This window comes from Thermobia domestica, chromosome 7 (assembly GCF_964235325.1).
Source record: "Thermobia domestica chromosome 7, izTheDome1.hap1.1, whole genome shotgun sequence".
Classification (NCBI taxonomy): domain Eukaryota; kingdom Metazoa; phylum Arthropoda; class Insecta; order Zygentoma; family Lepismatidae; genus Thermobia; species Thermobia domestica.
In genome coordinates, this window is record NC_137460.1 from 123,688,462 (window position 1) to 123,707,408 (window position 18,947).

At 36.0% G+C, this 18,947-nt stretch overlaps 1 protein-coding gene across 2 annotated transcripts in view; it reads left to right on the forward strand.

Annotated features, from left to right (window-relative positions):
* Window positions 1-18,947, forward strand: part of LOC145688938 (uncharacterized) — a 344,877-nt gene that overhangs the window by 181,134 nt on the left and 144,796 nt on the right. The window lies entirely within an intron of this gene.

Here is an 18,947-nt window from a genome sequence, read left to right on the forward strand (position 1 = left end):
TTCATTTTTGGGGCCTAGCATATTTAATAAACAATCATTGGAGAACACCATCGTTAAATATACAATTAACTTTATCTGCTACAATTTCTACCAGAATGTGACCAAACCTCGCACACCCATTTACGTTTGAAATATCAAGAGATGGTACATGTCGATTTCCCATATTGTAGTTAGTGTAATGGTTGGAGGCCACCATTGTTAAATGGATAATCAATTTTGTCTGCTACTGGCTCAATGATTTATGATTGAAATATCTAGGGAATGGTACTTGTCGTTTTCACATATTGTTTTTAGTTTCATTGTTAGAGGCCACTATTTGTGTATAGACATTCAACTTTATCTGCTACACGTTCTACCGGAAACTGACAAAACTTAGCACAACCATTTACAATTGAAATATATAGCGGGCGGCACGTTTCGATTTCACACATTGCTGTTAGTTTAATTTTCGGTGCTCACCATATTAAATAAACAATCGTTGGAGACCACCATTGTTAATTATACAAATCAACTTTATCTGCTACAATTTTTACCAGAAATTGACGAAACTTGGCACATATATTTACGATTGAAATATCACGGGAAGGTGAATGATCATTTCAGATATTATTGTTAGTGCCATTGTTGGAGGCGAGCATTTTTAAATAACCAATCAACTCTATCTGCTACCCTTTCTACCAGAAACTGACCAATCTTGGCACTATTATTTACGATTGAAATATTTAAAAAATAGTACACGTAGATTCCACATATTGTTGTTAGTGTCGTTGCAGTGTACTTGTTAGTAATTCTGTAAAACTGCATACTGTCGTTTTCCCAATTAGATCACACCTATCCTTTTAGGTCAGATAACAAGGTGGAAATACTGACAAGGAAGATGCAGGTGAAACAGGATCTAAAGAACTAGCATCGACCTCTTTTTTCAGGGATCCAGGATTCTTCGTGCATTTCAAGTTCGCCAGTGTCGAAATTTCTCTTCCTTGTCGACTACAGATTCGAAGTGGCTGAACATGTGAAGAAGCAGGGACATTTCGTTTGTCAACAAGCTTTCGATCATCTTTTTTGTACTTTGGACTTCAGTTTACCTCTTTTCATATTTTTCTTGTCCTTAATCAGTGCAACAATGCGAATAAACTCAATTTCTTATGAAATATTCAAATTCAAAAATCAAAAAAATTAGTACAAGATAATACACGACGAATTAGGTTTTAAATATCTCATTAGGTTTTAAATATCTACAAACCCTGGATCGTTCTATCGTGGAAAATATAATTTCACGATAAAGAATTTCTTCTGTTTCCCATGCAAAACATTCTCAGAAATGGCAATACGAGTGAGAACATGAGGGCATTTTCAGGTGGTGTTTACGACCACTAAGAACTAACTCCGGAAAAGCGTGTTCCGTAAATCCAATGCAGCAATAGCCACAAAACGGAGTTTTATTGTATTCCAATATATGCAGGGTTCGCCACCATTAATGCTGGTGTCTAGTGCGTCTTCGAATTTCTTCTGTATGATTCAATTTATATAGGCTATAGTTCACAACTTTCCAAAACAATAGAAACATTTGTCTATCCATCTCTCTATCCATCTGTCTCTGTCTCTCTCTCTCTCATATAAATGAAAGTGACTATGACTATGTTTGTAACTTAATAACTCTTAACTAGCTGACCGATCTCGTTCAAATTTTCAAGCCGACCGATCTCGTTCAAATTTTCAACATGGATAAAGTTCTAACCTGGGATGCTTTTTGTCATTTCACTTAGAATGTGCAACTTGGGAAGGAGAGATATATAAAAATGATTGAAAACGATCGATGTTAGTGTCAAATGCATAGTTTTCGGGGTCGCTGAGATAAACAGTGACACTTTCTATGGAGTTTAAATCCAAATTCACCGGAGAAAGGGGAGGATGGCATATACAAATTGTTCGAAAATGACCGATATGAGAGTCGAGTCCATGGTGTTTTGGGTAGATGAGATGAACAATAACACTTTCGATGCTGTTTCAATTAAAATTTCATGCAACTTGGGGAAGGGGAGATATTTAAAAATGATCGAAAATGACCGATATTTGGGTCGAATCCACAGTTTTTGGAGTCCGTAAGTTGATGGTGACAATTTTGGTGCTCTTTATATCTGAAATGAAACGTATTCTCCCCGTATGAAAAACAAGTATTCTAGCTAATATATATATATAAAAAAGAACTGAATAAAATTATTTGTTTAAGAGATTGCATACAAATCTGAGAATAAAAATAAAAATTACAGCAGAAAAAAGTGTTATGTAACGAATACCTAATGCCGCTCCTCCCCCTTGTCACGCTTTGTAATGCAAGACCAAACTCCTACCCCCTTTGCCGCGTTACGTACGCCCAAGAAAACCACAGGAAGAAAATGTAATGCAGAAAACGTATAGCGCAATCACTATCCTGGGGAAAATTTCGTCCCCAGAGGTCCGAAACCATCGAAACAACAAAGCACATGGACACGAACACCTAGTCGCTACGAGATCTCAAGATCAACCGAAGAAATGCAACCATTAAGTTTTACGTCCCAGAATTAAGGCGGTTGTAAGTAGATCACTTTTTGAAGAATTAAGGAGAGACAATAAAGAGAATATTGAAGATTTAAAAAAGGACAATAAAGAAAATTTTGATAGATTAGAACAAAAAGTAGATAAAAATAAAGATAATTTTGTTAGATTAGAACAGGGAAATAAAGAGAATATTGAAGATTTAAAAAAGGAAAATAAAGAAAACCTAGCTAGATTAGAAAAAGAACTAAAGAGTGAGTTAGGTAAGAAATTAGACGCTGTAAAAGGGGAATGTCGCGAAAATAACAAAAATTAGAACGAAGTATTAGGACTGTAGAGGCTGAAAGTAAACGTAGGAACGAAATCCTCGAACAAAAATACGATGGCATAACACTTAAAAATCATGACCAGCTTCACGAAGTCAGTCATAGTACCAAACAGGCAATCAAATTTGCCACACAGACCAGCGTCGAAGTCAGGCAACAGACTGAAGAAACATGTCATCGTGTAGAACAAATAGAAACAAAAGTCTGTAAAATTCAGAATCATTTAGGAGCCTTGCACGAATACACACAATCCCTCCAAGGCCAGTTGGAATCAGCCCGAGATGTGTGTCACGCTAATAAGGAACGCTACGTTAGTTTACATATAGATACAATCGATAAATTAGATGAGATGCATGACCGTATTGAGGAAATTTCTGAACGCGTAGAAAGGCAAGGTAAAGACATTAAAACGAAGAAGCGAAACTGAAAGATTACAATATGAAGGTAAAAAATGAATCTAACGCAGAATGTCGCGCCGAAATACGGGCACTAGATAAGAACATTAAAGAAATTAGGCGTGATATGGTAGAGCTAGCTCAGAGAGTCGAAAGTACCGAAAATAGAGTGTCAGAATTCGAACCCCGAGTAGAAACAGATACTTCTAGACAAGTTAGGCATTATAGTGATTCGGCTTATTCGGAGTGTAAGAACACCAGTAGTAGTGATAGTGCAAGTGATGATTCCGAAATCAAGGTTGTATGTGACCGAAGGCGCAAGCGCGACAAAAATGTTACTTTCACTAATCGCCAGAGAAAAAAAACGAAATTAAAAGACGATGTCATGCTTAAGGAAATCAGTGTTTTCCTAAATTTCAGGGTGATCCTTCCAGTGAATCAATTCACAATTATTTGCAAAAGCTAGAGCTTACAGCTCAATTAGCCAACCTTTCTGATAAAGCTCTGTTTAAATTCATCCAACTTTGTTGCAAGGAGTTTCGTTAAGTTGGTACAATATCAGGAAAGACGACTTTACTAACTATGATCAAATTTAACAAGCACTTATTGAAGCTTTCGTGGGAAAAGCTACAGTACAACACAGGCTATCAACCTGTAAGAGTACTAGGTTCGATCCCAAGTTACATAGTTCCGTACATGATTTCGCGCTAGATCAATTCAATAAACTTCGTGAATTGACGCCGCAATTACCTGAATTTCTCATACTTACAGACGTAATACAGACTTTGCCCAATAGATTTAAAACTGAGCTTTTCCTTCACTCATGTAATAGTATCAGGGAATTTTTGGCTGCAATTCAAAAATTGGAAACTTTACACGCTCAGCAAAGTCGTAGAGAGGAAAGATACAAGCAGGGCAATAATTATAATGGTAATCAAAATTCCAGTTTCCAAAGTAACCAACGAAATTTTTCATATAATAAGAGTATTAATCAAAGGTACCAAGATCAGCGTGTAAATAATAAAAGAATTAACAGAAATCAGAACCAAGGTCGTACGCGACATGACAACATTAGAAATAGTTGGAACCGACCCTCGAGATCACGTGATCAGAGAAATAGTGAGGAACGAAATAGGAATCGCAACTCGCGTGGCAATTCTAATACTAGACCTGAACGAAAGAACAATAATTCTAGGAATCGGCGAAACAATAGTACCAATAATGAAAGGAGGAATAATAATAGTAGAAATAACAACAATAGGCAAAATCATAACAATAGGATCATCTCAAACCGGTCAAACCGAAATAATTAATGTAATTCTGGCCACTCGGAAAACAATTAGAAGGCGGTACTGAGGACCGGGTACTGGCCAAAACATATTATCCCACTGTAGGTCCAACTAAGCATTTTCTGGTATCGCATACTCACATTTGCAGTGCAAATAACCCCGATGTGGCTAGAAGTGACTGTGAATCGGACACCGACTGTCTAGACCAGGCCTGTCCATGAATTGGCTCCCGGAGCCGAAGCGTGAGCGAGCACGAGCGAGACAAGAACAGGTGAGCACTAGCTTCGCCCCTTCCACTGCATCCGATAAGTGTTGCCAACCACACATGATGGCAAAAAACCTATGGCCAAGCCTGGTCAGAAATTCGCACGAAGTTGAAGCATTGAGCAGACGCAAGCGTGAAATGTGCAAGTGTACTCTCCTACTCCCCATTTTAAAAGCAGTGACGCGAAAACACTGCAGGAAATAAAATTGGTACATTTTTTTGTCCAGGAAGACGCATGATAGAGGTTACAGTTAGCGTTGAAGTAACTAACAAATGAACAAGAAAGAAAGAAAGAAAGAAATTAATATTAAACATGTCAGCTTACAGACGTAAAAACGACTGCAAAAATCGGAAACGAATTGTTTCAGACCTCTTTAGCTTGCTTACACAATTCGTGACGTTGTATTACATTAGCACTCGGTCTGTAACTTGTCATTCGCTTCACGTTTGCTAAGTTGTAAACACCTTTTGTTGCTAGATTGAAAGCAGAAAGACGGGAGGTTGAAAATATTAATAATAATAATAATAATAATAATAATAATAATAATAATAATAATAATAATAATAATAATAATGGTATTATTACTATCATTATTATTAGTAGTAGTATTAGTATTATTCGGACCAAAGAGGGATGAAAATGGGGATTTTAGGAAATTCATAACGAGGAATTGCATAGTTTATACCGCTCACCTAACATTGTTAGGGTCATTAAGTGTAGAAGGCTCAGGTGGGCAGGCCATGTAGCCAGAATGGAAGAAATTAGAAACGCTTTCATAATTTTAACTGAAAACCCAATTGGAAGAAGACCACTAGGAAGACCTAGGCGTACATGGGAAGACAATATTAAGATGGATCTTGCAGAAATAAGAGTACAGAGTAGAAACTGGATCGAGTTGGCTAAGGACAGAAGTTAGTGGAAATATTTAGTAAACGCGGCATTGAACCTTCGGGTTCCATAGGACATAGAGTTAGTTAGTTAGTTAGTTATTATTATCTAAAAGAAATGTTCAAATGTTGTTAAGAGAGAATTACACAGAAGAACTGAGTTCCGACCAAACACTAATTTTCCGGAAGGAAATTCCAGTGCAGTCCAGCCCACTTTAAGCGTTATCCGTGTAACCCACGTTTCATGTTCAAGACATTGGGAATAATTGTTCGTATCATTCCGTTGGAACGTTTCTTTCCGAGTTTTCGCTGTTACAGTAGGCCTACAACATTGTGACTTTCAAAATCATTTAGTAACTATCGAAGAAAGACAAGCGTGTAGCTTCAGTCGTTGATATGATTTAACATTCTTTTTCACTTTTAACAAGCCACCGGCAAGCAACCAGCCAGGGACAATATATTTTTCCTTATTAAAAAGACACTCCTTGTTAAAAAAAACACTAATGGTAGTCACTAATGGTCACTCTTAAAAATGGAAAATCTCTTTGGTTCTTTGCGATCAAAGTAACTTTAAAAGTGGAGTAAGAAATACTATTCTTCCTATTGATAGTGTAACAGTGGCTTCTAATCTCCACAACCAACCCCTTGCTAAGCTTATTCGTACACACATACATGCATAAGCTAATTTTCTGGAGATAATACTTAGATAATTACAAACAAGTGCTACAGTATTCTTTTTTTGGATCAACAGATTATCTCTTTTCCTAAAAAGCGAAACAACATAATATAACAAACCCACACTCGGATTAAGAACTTGATAATATATATATATATTGAAAACTGGTGTTCCATTGGGCAAACTAGCAAATTTTAATAAATGTAAGCGATGGTTTGGTTCCACCACATCATTCTTTAACAAAAGACAAGAAAAAAGAAGAAAAGGAACGTGCATAGTTTATCATTTGATTGCTGTTACAAGTTTGTGTTGTCTATAGTTAACGGTTACCACATTGTAAAAAACACTATACACTAAATGGCAATCAATTACCATACATACTTTTTTTAATTTGGTAAGCTAGTGATTACTGCCAAGGTTGACAACACTTCCGCTCCTCTAAGGACAAAACCCGAAGATTCACGAAGCACGAACAACGATATTTGCACGAAGAATGCTCGTGAGCGCTCACGAGGAGAGTTTCCACTATCTGCTCGCTGTGGCCAGGGCTGGTCTAGACCATTACATTAATGCACAACCCAACCATATCTCTGCTAAACTTAAAGTTTTAGTTTGTAATACCGAAGTTGAATGTTTGGCGGATACAGGCTCCGATACATGCCTCATGTCTTTAGCGCTTTGGAAACGCATTAGCGCAGATGTGACGTCACCCAAACTCACTCCAGCTGATGATGTACTTTTAGTGGATTTCAGTGGATCAACCAGAAGAAGAGTAAGAGGTTACATATTAGTTACTATTCAAATTGATAACATTTCTGTTTATGTGAAAGTTTATGTTACAGAATCTCTTAATCAAGATCTTATTTTAGGATTTGATGCACTTACTGCTTAGAGAAGCCAAATTAGTCTTTTGGATGATACGATTTCCATGGAATATAACAATTTGAAAACCATTGTTAATCTTTTACCAGAAAATGTCGACTTTCAGGAAATCTCCGAAGATGAAGAGAGAGATACGATAGATAACAATTTTTCTATTTCAGCTGCCACTTTTGTAAAACTATGTGCCACAGACAAACAGATTAGAGACGCTGCTAACCGCACTTATAATTTAAACGACTAACAGAAAAAACAATTATGCTATCTTTTGACACAATATAGGGATATTTTTACAAATTACCCAGGTCTTTGTAAAGATTTTGTTTACGAGATGGAGGTGAAAACAGACAAGCCACTGGTACGTAAACAATATCCCATACCTCATAAGTATCTTCAAGATGTACGAGATGAGATTCATAAGTTATTAGAATTAGGATTGTCATTCGAATTCTGTTCACAGCAATCCTGTCCTTGTAGTTCCCAAGAAAAACGGGAAACCAAAGGTATGTGTTGATCTTCGTTTGCCGAACCGGTTTGTGGAACTTCGCCAAACAAAATCTGAGAGCATACAGGACTTACTATTAAAAGTAAAATGTGAACCTTTTCTTAGCTCTCTGGATCTTGTAAGTAGTTTATAATCAAGCCTTGCATTGAATATATACAGCATTCAATTTCGAAGGCCAGCATTACCAATATCGAGTCACATGTTTTGGTTACAAAAATGGTAGCAGTGTTTTAAAGAGTATGCTCAAAAAAGTATTGGGACCAGAGTTACATGCTAAAATCTTATGATATATTGATGATTTGGCTTGCTTTACAGATAGCTTCGAAGAACATCTTGCATTGCTGAGACAAATCTTTGAAAAGTTTAGAGACCACAACCTTACCCTTAACATTGAAAATTGTTCGTTTTGCACTAATTCAATATCTTTTCTAGGTTTTTTGATTACTTCCGAAGGCATAAAAAAGACCCAAAAACCATAGAAGCGGTTCGTAACTTACCCAGACCCACCAATATTAAATCTTTACAATCTGTAATTGGTCTCTTTAATTGGTCACGAAATTTTATACCTCATTTCTCAGAAAAAATGCAACCTCTTTTTCAGCTTCTCAAAAAGAGAAAACCGTGGCAATGGCTTGAAGAACACGAACAATCTTTTCAACAAATTAAGGATGATATTTGGAAAGATGTTCTGTTGTCACACCCGGACTTGAATTTACCTTATTATTTAGAATCGGATGCATCCCACTTGGGAGTCAGTGCAGTCTTATATCAGTACAGTGATGGACAGAAAAAGGTAATCCAGTTCGCTAGTTGGACTTTAACACCTGCTGAGTCTCGCTATAGTGTGAGTGAGATTGAATGTCTTGCAATCGTATTTTCGGTCCGAAAATGGCGCCAATTGCTAATTGGTCACCATGTTATTTTTATTACAGATCAAAAAATTCTTAGTTGGTTACATAAGGCCAAGCCTTGGAACACTCGTCTTCTTAGATGGTCCCTGGAATTACAGCAGCTGGACTACGAAATACGTTTCCAGAAAGGTTCCGAAAACCTTTGTGCAGATGCGCTTTCACGTCTCTTCCCTTCCAAAGAATTACCAACTAAACCTGTTCATCTTTTACAGGCCATTCAAGACAAAATCAAAAATATTTCAGTTGAAGAGTTACAGAACGCACAAAAGGAAGATCCTGATTATTTCCAAATTATTTATTTTTTAGCATGCGAGGAAATAGAAGAACTTCCAAGGAATTCACGCAATTGGGAAAAATTTTCAAACTCGATAATGGTATTCTTTGGTACAGAGATTTTCATTTCCCAGACTCATATAAAATTTGCATTCCCAGGTCATTGATGAATAACGTTCTCACAGCTTACCATAACGATTTAGATCATCCGGGAGTAGACAAAACATTTCGGATCATCTCAAAATCATTTTATTGGAGCAAAATGAGATCAGATGTGAAGAAACATTTAAAGGATTGTGTGAAATGTATGCAATTTAAATACGATCACCACCCACCAGCTCGTTTCTTGTCCACTAATCCTTATTCAGAACCTAGAGCTTTATTATCCCTTGATTTTTTAGGCCGATACCCATCAGGCAAAAATGATGCGCGCTTCGCACTGGTTACTGTTCATGTGTTTACTCAATATTGTACAGCTTACCTCTTGAAGAACGCTACTGCTACTTCAGTCATCAAGTGTTTATTTGATATATACATGCTGCATTTATGTATCGTTCAGGCGGTGCTGACAGATAACGCTGCAGTGTTTCATAGCAAAAAAATTCTATCTAAAATGCAAGAGTACAATATTAAAGTCCATCATACAACACCGTATCACCCCATGAGTAACATCACAGAACACTAATAAAATCCTTGTATCTAACCTTAGGTTATCATGTTGTCAGTCACATAATAAATGGGCCGAGAACCTGACGCAAGCAGTTCTGTTACATAACTACTCCATCGTTGAATTGGTGTTTCACCAGCAAGTTTGTATCTTAATATTCATTTTTCTCGTCCCATTTTTAAGCATTTTGGTTAACAGATATCTGAAGATTTTGATAAGGAAGACGGGATTAGTTGGTCGAATAAATTACTTATGGCAGACCACTGACGAAAAGCCATCATTGAAAAAAGGAACGCACGATGGAACGATAGTCAGCAACAGCGACGACGTTTAAAACAAGGAAGTTTGATTTTTCTCAAGCAGAGAACAGTCTAACATCAGTAGTCTATTGAAAGGTGAAATATCAAAATTTTTTGATTTGTACCGAGGACCTTTTCTATGTGTTAAGGTCATTAATGACCGTGTTGTTGAACTTTTTTACCCTTCCACAGGTGAATATTTAGGACTTCATTCAATAGACAGGACCAAGTTATGGGAACCTACCCTTGAAAGCCGTTAAATTTGGATGGCCTTGGCACGTCGCCAACTACCAGAAGATCTTTTGCATGACCTTAATTTGCCACCTGTTAATGAAATTCAAGAACCAATCTCTTTTTCCCGTAGTGGAGAAGTCAAGTTGTCAAACTCCGAAAACGACAAGTCCGATGAGAAAATTCAACTCCTTTACAGGTTAATAACTACGCGTTTGTTATCTCTTTATTTAGGAGATCCTTGGTTACATTATTACTTCAATTCAACATATTAGGAGCCTACCTGTATTCCATTAATCGCATCTAACCTTACCGGTGGACTACAATTACGTAGAAGTTATACAGAGAGCAGAAATTAAAACAGATGTTAAGTGAGGTTCACTTCATTAAAAAAAAAACTCCCCACACTGATACGAATTTTCTTTCAGGAAAGCAACGCATTTTTTTAATCTTTCTTTTAACTGTTCGGTGATAAACATGCATTCATTTTCTCCCTCTTTGCTTTTAGTTTTTGATCAGAACACCTGGATAGGAAAAGAAGAACTACGTATTTCTTTTAAAACTCCTTTTTGCTTCCAGCTTTTAACAGTTCAGCAAAGAGCAGACGACACGTTTTTCTTTCATTATTTTGATAAGATAGTCGCTGCATTGTCGACAACCGGTTTATGTCGATGAATAACTGGTTACACACAGCTAATTAATTCTTTCCTCTTTTTGTCTTTGCTCCGTGTAACACTTCATACTCTAGTCAGCTGTGCATTAGTGTTACAAACCTTACCAATGACTTACTATTAGTTTAATGTCTTTAATTTTTTGGTTTTCATTTTAGATGTTTGATTTTAAGATTTTAGTAAATAATTACGTTACATATGTAGGGGAACCGTACTTATCTGAAAACGGTTTGAAATCTTGGCGCGATTTCCGTACCCTCAGCCAGGGGGAAGATGTTTTGGCATTATAACATATTTTTATTAAATGTTTTAAATTTAAAAAAAAATCTTTTAGGATCCCTTCCCACTTTCGAAATTCTTAAATATGTTATTACATGTTATTTATACGCATGACTCTCAATTAATGTTTGATTTTCTTTTTAGAATTCAAAAAAATAATAATAATAATGCATCGCGATGCCCAGGATAAGAAAATTTTTAGTTCTTAATTATATATTCTGTACACTTGTATATTTGTGATTAAACCTTAGTACGTAATCTCATGCGTAGAATATGAAATTTTACACTTATAATCAATGTTAATTTTTTTAAGTGTTAATCTTAGATTTTCGTATTCATTTTAATAGTAACCCGTAACTAAATATGTGTATTCTTAGATTAGATTTTTTCCAGCATGTTTTATTGTTTAGTCATATTCCAGTAAATATTTTAATGTTTATGAATCGTAACTGTATTGTGTACTTGTATGTTAAGGTGTTATAAAAAAAATTAGAAAGTTATATTGTAGTCACAGTATGTCCCAAAACTATTTGGAATTTATTAATAAAATTGTTATTGTTATGGAGGATTTTTTGTAAATAATCAGCATGGCCAAATGCTTTGGATAACGAACCTTTAGGTTTGAGCCATAACAAACAGTATGGAGGATTTCCTTCAGAAATCAACATGGAGAAAAGTTTTGGAATACAAATCGTTAGATTTCAGCCATACTACCAATAACGGATGATTTTCTTCAAAAATCGACATGGCCCATTATTTATGAGGTTTCAGCCGTCTCTGATATATCGATATAAATCCCAAAAATAAACTTATTTTCTTTCTTTCCAACAGCATGAAGCCATAACGTTTTATTAAAATTACTTTCAATTAATTATTTCGTTTCTTGATGACTGAATTTTAATGTGTCAATAAAACCATTTTGAATATTTTGTAGCGAAGATGAATAAGAAAGTTTAACTGTCGTAAAATTACATAACCGTTTTGTAGGGAATTTAATTTTGATGTTTCAGACTGAACAGAAAGTTGTAATGTCGTTGACTATATTTTTGTGTTTGTATCTCATGTTTTTCTTTTAATAGGTCTCATGTGTTTTGTTTATAAAGACATATTTTACGGTGCTGTGACAGCATTTGTATTTTGTGTGTTTACACATTTTTCTAGGTGGAAGACGTATGTTATGTTCCAGGGAACATAGCCGTATTTTACTGAATATTATTGTTTATATTTAAGTTTTATGCAGAAACATTTTGTAAGTGCCTATGGCTGAAGGCCTTTTCACGTTTCTAGTTTTGCCTCGCAGGTGTCGATGGCATATTTCGTGTGTAAGTACGTGTAGTATTACACATTTTCCCACCTATGGTTTTGGTCAATTCATGGCGTAATGACCATTTATTTTCAGGAATGTTTGGACTAGTGAGTCAACTTCCTTGATTCAGACCTTTGAGAAACTTTGAACAATACTGTATAGTTTTCAACGCTTTATTAATATTACTTTTTTGCAGATAATACCCACCTATTCTGGTAACCCTACAATGTTTACGTTTTTGGAAATGAACAACAACCATTATTCTAGGCCTAAGCTAATAACAACTTTGTCTCAGAACGAAATTATTTGTTACATTGAGCATTATAGAACTAAAGTCTCGGTTTTTTCATGACGAGCGTAGTCATTTTGACCTTATGGCGTGCCGAATTTTCTTCTTACATGTCAGCGAAATCACGATCTTTTTTTGATATATAGAATCATGCTTGTTTCTTGGAATCACTATGAACGTCATTTTTGACACTTAACTTTATTTTTTTTTATTTTGGAAAAACGATTTTTCGTTCTTTTCTGCCAAACAACACGAGGCACAGTTAAAACAAGGCATACAGGCGAAAATCTTATTTTGTTTACATATTGTCAGTTTATCATGTGTTTACACTTCCATTCATTTTACTTTTTCAATGAGTTTCATATTTTTCAAATATACTATAGTGATATCGAAACTTTGACAATAATTTTAATATTTCAGTACCTTTAACATATTTGCTATTTGCATATTCATTCATATTTTGATATTTTAAATACAGATATCAGTATATTTACTAATTTTTATTGAGATATTTCATAATTCTTTAAGTCGATGTTTTCTTGAATAGTTATTGAGTGTGCATATTTACTTCATATTACACAAAATATAGTGATCGAAACGGACCACTTAAAACATTTTACGAAAAGTATTTACAAGTGTTAAAAAAATACTGTTTAAAAAAAGTAAGAATTTTAACAGCCCTACAAACGCTTCTTGCGTATTTTTAGTGAAGTTATCATACAGGTGTTATAACCTTACTTCGTTTCTCACACCAGTGTTAAAAAAAAAATCGCTTCTTCCCTCATAAACTCATCGTTGGAGAACCATGGAGGATATTCACACATGAAGACAGCATGGTTTCAACATGTGAGGAAACGGAAGATAAGGAAACCCAACTGCACGAATTTTTCAGTAGGATCTTATTACCTTATGGAACACTTGGATTGGGCATTGCTCATGCAGGAACCTCATCATTTTGTAGTGCGAGAACAAGTTTTTAACTATTTTAAATAGCCCTTTTTCAGGTGAAAAAACATTCATCGTCTATGCACGTAAGTCTCACACCATATCACAGTGTTGCCAACTAACTGATTTTAAATTTTTGGTGAAAAACCTAATTTTATTCATATTTCGTTATACGGCCAAGGGTTCTCACCCTGTCCACGTGTGCACTTGAGAGGTCGTTCCCTTCACGGACGTCAAATCTATAACCGCCACCAGGATATAGAAGGATTTTTTGTGGACACACTGTATATTTCGTAAAGACAGTGATTATTATTTTCGATTTATACTTTTCTTTCCCACACAATTGGACAAAGAAGTCTTTCATCGTTTTTTCATATATATATTTGAAACGTTGCTTTTGGTGAGAACATTTCAGCGAATGACTAACCATTTCAGTGTTTCTCATTGACTTATTATATACACAGTATATATTCTATAGTTATTTGGAACTGAATTAAGTGTTTTCTTTAATCGCTTATGGAAAAATTATAATAGATTAGAGAAATACGGGCTGACCAAAGCCGTACCAAAGCCGTACGGGCTGACCATGTTCCAGCCACCAAAGTGGCACCAACTGCGTTGTTTCGTACTCGTTATCTGTACTTTCTCACGTCAAAGTTATCGCTGTGTCTAGTGCATTATAGGCAGTTGACTAAAATTAACATAAATTGTTTTCCATATTCTGTTTGTATGTGCATACAAGTGAGTTAACTGACTGATTTTTGCAATGAACTGCCAACACTTTTAGTTGATCATTGCAACCCGTACCTTGAGTTTTGATGCTCACGGAGTTTGACTCCAGGTGTGGAAGCCGTAACCACGCATCTCGCGTCGAGCTTCAAGTCTGTCTTTTTGTTAAGGGGCACAAGCTATTTAGCCGGTGAAGGACGTTTTCTTACGACTAGCCTCAACTAGTGAAGTCCCAGGTCCGCAGACTTTGTGCGTTTAAAATGTTACACACGCGCCCTCCAACATCCGCATTCTACTTTGGAGAATTTCTTGTTTAATTTGCTGAAGATTCATATTTACGCTGCGAGATCGTTAGCGCAGCCACTGGATTCTTCGTGGAACGATCCAGACAACTTTTCCTCAGTGCTAACCCCCCAAGGGTGTCAATGGTGTGAGAGGAGCATTTACAGTGAAATCCGAATTATAATCTTATAGATTTAAAGGGCTATCGCGCACTGAGAAGGCAAAGTGTGATTTCAGTGACGAAAATTATTTTACATATTCAGTGTTCATTGTTGTGTTCATTCCTCTTCGCTATTTTTTTTACATATATGATAGTGTTCTAATAAATAAGTATAGTGTCATTTAATCCAGTGTGTTTTCGTTGATTGTATGAGTGATGTTTGTGTGCGCTATGGTCTGGATGACCGTCTGATCGTCCGTGAGGTTTTCGAAACGAGACACCTGAACATCTCGGCGCCTAATGCTCATCTCATTATTGAGACCCACGAGCGATTTGGGAACAGATTGTAACTCTTATTGGAGAGGTCTTTCATCATCCTTTCCAGGTAAGTTCCAGTCTCAGAAGAATACTTATTGGTAGGATCACGAACCACGAACAGCGACTAGAACTCTGGGCGATTACAAATAAAGGGCCGCCCGAACAACGGCCAGATTACACGAAGTGGTTACAAATAAATGTCTGCCCGAACAGTGACTCGAACTACGGACGGTTACAATACCATATACCCTTACCGCACACCTTTTAGTTGACTGATATATTGTTACACATTGTTAGTGGATATCTGGTCCTACTATAATTGTTCTTGGCTAACTGCAGACAATTTCAAACCAGAATACATTTTGCAATTTTAATTGTTATATTGGATCCGCTATTTTGAATATTGTAATTTTGACGTCAGATTCTGGATCAGCTGTCGTAGAATCTCCTGGCAGTGTGTTTTCTTCTATACTAAATTTTTGTTTCCGGCCTATTCTTCAAGACTCCCCTAATGTTCAAAAATTGGTTACCCCCTTAAATCTTCACTATTGCCGAAGCAAAAAATACGTGTCGATTATTTCCCAAAGCTCTACATGTATGTAACGTTTCATTCAAATAGGTGAGTGACACTTTCGTAAGTCTCTTTGTAAGAGAAATACAAATGAAATATTTCAGTTTAGCATCCCACGTCAATCGCATTAAGACGAAGGGATACAATGATTGAAGCAAATCAAAGAAAATGGAAAAGTTAGTGGAGTCAGAAAGTGGGAGGAAATGGGGGCACTCAGAGAAAACTCACGAGCACGATGTTGTCCACCCCATACATACTTGACCAGGGATCGAACCTGCACTCCACGCGCCAGAGGTAAGCGCTCTACCACTGAGTCCCATGCCTCCATATAAGATATGGAATACACAAAATTAGTTTGTAATAGTATTTCCTAATAATTTACTTTATATTGTTTAAAGTGAGCTGCAATTAATTTGTCTATATTCAGTGTTTTTTATGGCTTGGTACGTTTATGTATTTGTTTGTAAGTAAGCTCGTGAGTCTTACTCTGTGCTTTTTCTTAAACATGTACGCTCCCTCTTGAAAAAGGGTATTAGTAGTAGAGATTTGTTGGAAGTTAGCACACGTACCATGTATGTAGGTCCCGTTTGATTTCTGAAGCGAATGAATGAATTTATCGACAGGAATGCCTTTAGCTGTAAGCTCCTCGAGCACTTCTGCATCAGTGATTTCGGGTAGAACACAACAGGTGACTAATATAGAATTGCAGTCTTTGACGTCGGGGGTGTTTGCTAAACTTTACTAGCTAGCTGCTTGATTTATGCATTTTTCCAAATATGTTATATTTAGCTTTGTTGCGTAGTATCATTAAAAAGCTTTCATTATCTGAACGAATAATGATACCGTTCTTGGGGAAAACTATCTGTTTGACACTAGCCCAGGGTAGGTATTTAACAACTTGGTTGAAACCGTAAGTAATTGTACTTCTGATCGAAATATGTTAACAGAAATGAATAAACAGGTGGACGGTATGAAAACTGACTGTTAAATGTTTGATTGTTATCAGAAGTTGCATTAGATGATCAATGCATAGGTTCGTCATTACTGGTAGATGGACCAAGATAATGCGGTGATTTGGAGCGAGAGCGCTTTTCAACAGAGTGCGGGGAACCAGTGATAGTTTTATAAAGTGGTCTACTTAGGCGCTGTTGACTAGGAGCCGTCCTCTTATCACCTGGAAGTGGCATATCTGGGCCCTTAATTCTAGGAGGCAAGCAGTACATGGCCCATTGGACCGTTAGTGCACTAGTACAATGGAATACTATGAATTCAAATACAGGTAAGGCATTTTAGGTAAAGAGCACCCCGTTTGGTTAGGCACTCAGGTGTCTCCAATCACGATGAGAAACGCCATGATCGCGTTATACTGGATAAGGCCAGCGAACATAGCTGCATCTGACAAAGAGAGCAGGGGGGGGGGAAGCGGCATGAACATGAAGGTTTTATTAAGTAGCTAGCCAAACGATAGCACCCTGTTAGAGGTTTAGGCCTTCTTTTAGATAAGGGGAAATCGGAACACTTATTGGATCAAGGATAAAGTCGAAAATCGGAACAATTATTGAATCAAGGATAAAGTCGAAAATCGGAACAATTATTGGTTGGTCTAGGGGATGGTATAAAGTCGAAAGTCTTTATTTAGACATATGAACAAAAACAGGTGACTTAAGGCCATATGCGGCTTGAACATGTTGGATGGATTAGGAAAAAGGAAACAAGCAAACAAACAAAGTAAATGCAATATATACACATCATCAGAAAATCACACAATATATATATAGTACGCGTATATATATATATAGAAAGGAATAATGTGTTATTTATATTATCAAGGAAGGGTGTTCAAATGAAAGGAAAATAATAATATTGTGAAAATAATGCTAGCCGCGTATGTTTATATATTAGATAAAAGCTTGGATGTAGAAATAAGTAGCGTGATAATGAAGATGAGGTGCAAATCTCGCCATAACACGCAGATTACGTAAGAGCACAAATGAAACTATCTTCTTGCCTAGAGGCTATTCTAGGCTATAATGGAGACAGAGGGAAGCTTATGTTAATTAAAATGGATTATTACTGTGCACTGTAAGAAAGGGAACATTTTACGCTAATGAAGGTGAGTATGATAACCGTCAAGTAGGTGAATATCAGGATTCAGGATGAAGCTGTGGCAGTGTGTAGTAGTAGAGTGTGAATAATATTAACAGACCTATGTACGTAAAACGAGAAAGAGCGGGGTGAACTACTAAATAATGCATCGTATCACATATTTTAATTTTCATTGGTCATTATATGTTACAGAACAAAAAAGCTCCTTTTTACTGTTATTTGTAATGTTACTATCATTTATTTTTAAATATTTTACTCCATACATAGCGTTTAATACATTTCAACATACTGAGGATAGAAACAGGTGCAGAAGAGCGATCGGAAAACCCGATCGTAGCTAACTAGGCAAAAGAGTTAAGAGAAGAAAAACAGAATTTAAATCTTACTGAAAAATGAGTTGCCATTAAAGATGAAAAATAAGAGTGCAAACATGAATACTTTTTGTCAAAAATGACTTCTATACTTGTGTTAAACGCACAACAAAATTCCTTGGGACAGTAACTCTGGCGGAGCGGAAGACGATAGAAAGTGACAGGCACTCTTATTAATGCTCGCACCTGCGTAGTTAGGTTCAAATTACGATGTTGTTAAGCTATAGAATTATAATCTACGTTTCATTTTTCATTTCAAGTGCAGAAATCTTGCTTCTGATGTAGATGGTGTAGAAAGTCGAAGTTAGATATTTTCGGTGAAGCTTTTCAAGAGGCAGTGATGGCCCGGAAGTGGAATCAGCAATTTAGTACAACTAATTCTCTGTTTATTCTTAAGCACAAATTTGATATTTCCGTGTACATCCATTGGTTTAATAGCTTTAACTTTTAATTTTTGGTTCAACATAAAAAATAGAAAATGTACTTTAATTATACAGAAACACATTTAGTTTTGCACAGAAGAGCATACCGTAGTATTTATAAACAAAAGAGAACACATAATACGTTCTTAGAGTTAAATATATTTAGGGACACTACAACTATATTATAAGGGTAAAATAGCTTTATATTTATTCACATTTATCTTCGCTTCTGAAGTTACAATTTAAAATTTATTAAGTTTACCATAATTTGTATAAAAAGTGAAAGTTTTGCAAATCTAACGAAATTATTTGATGACAAGGGAAACAATAAAAAGTGTAGGAACCATCAAAAATATGGA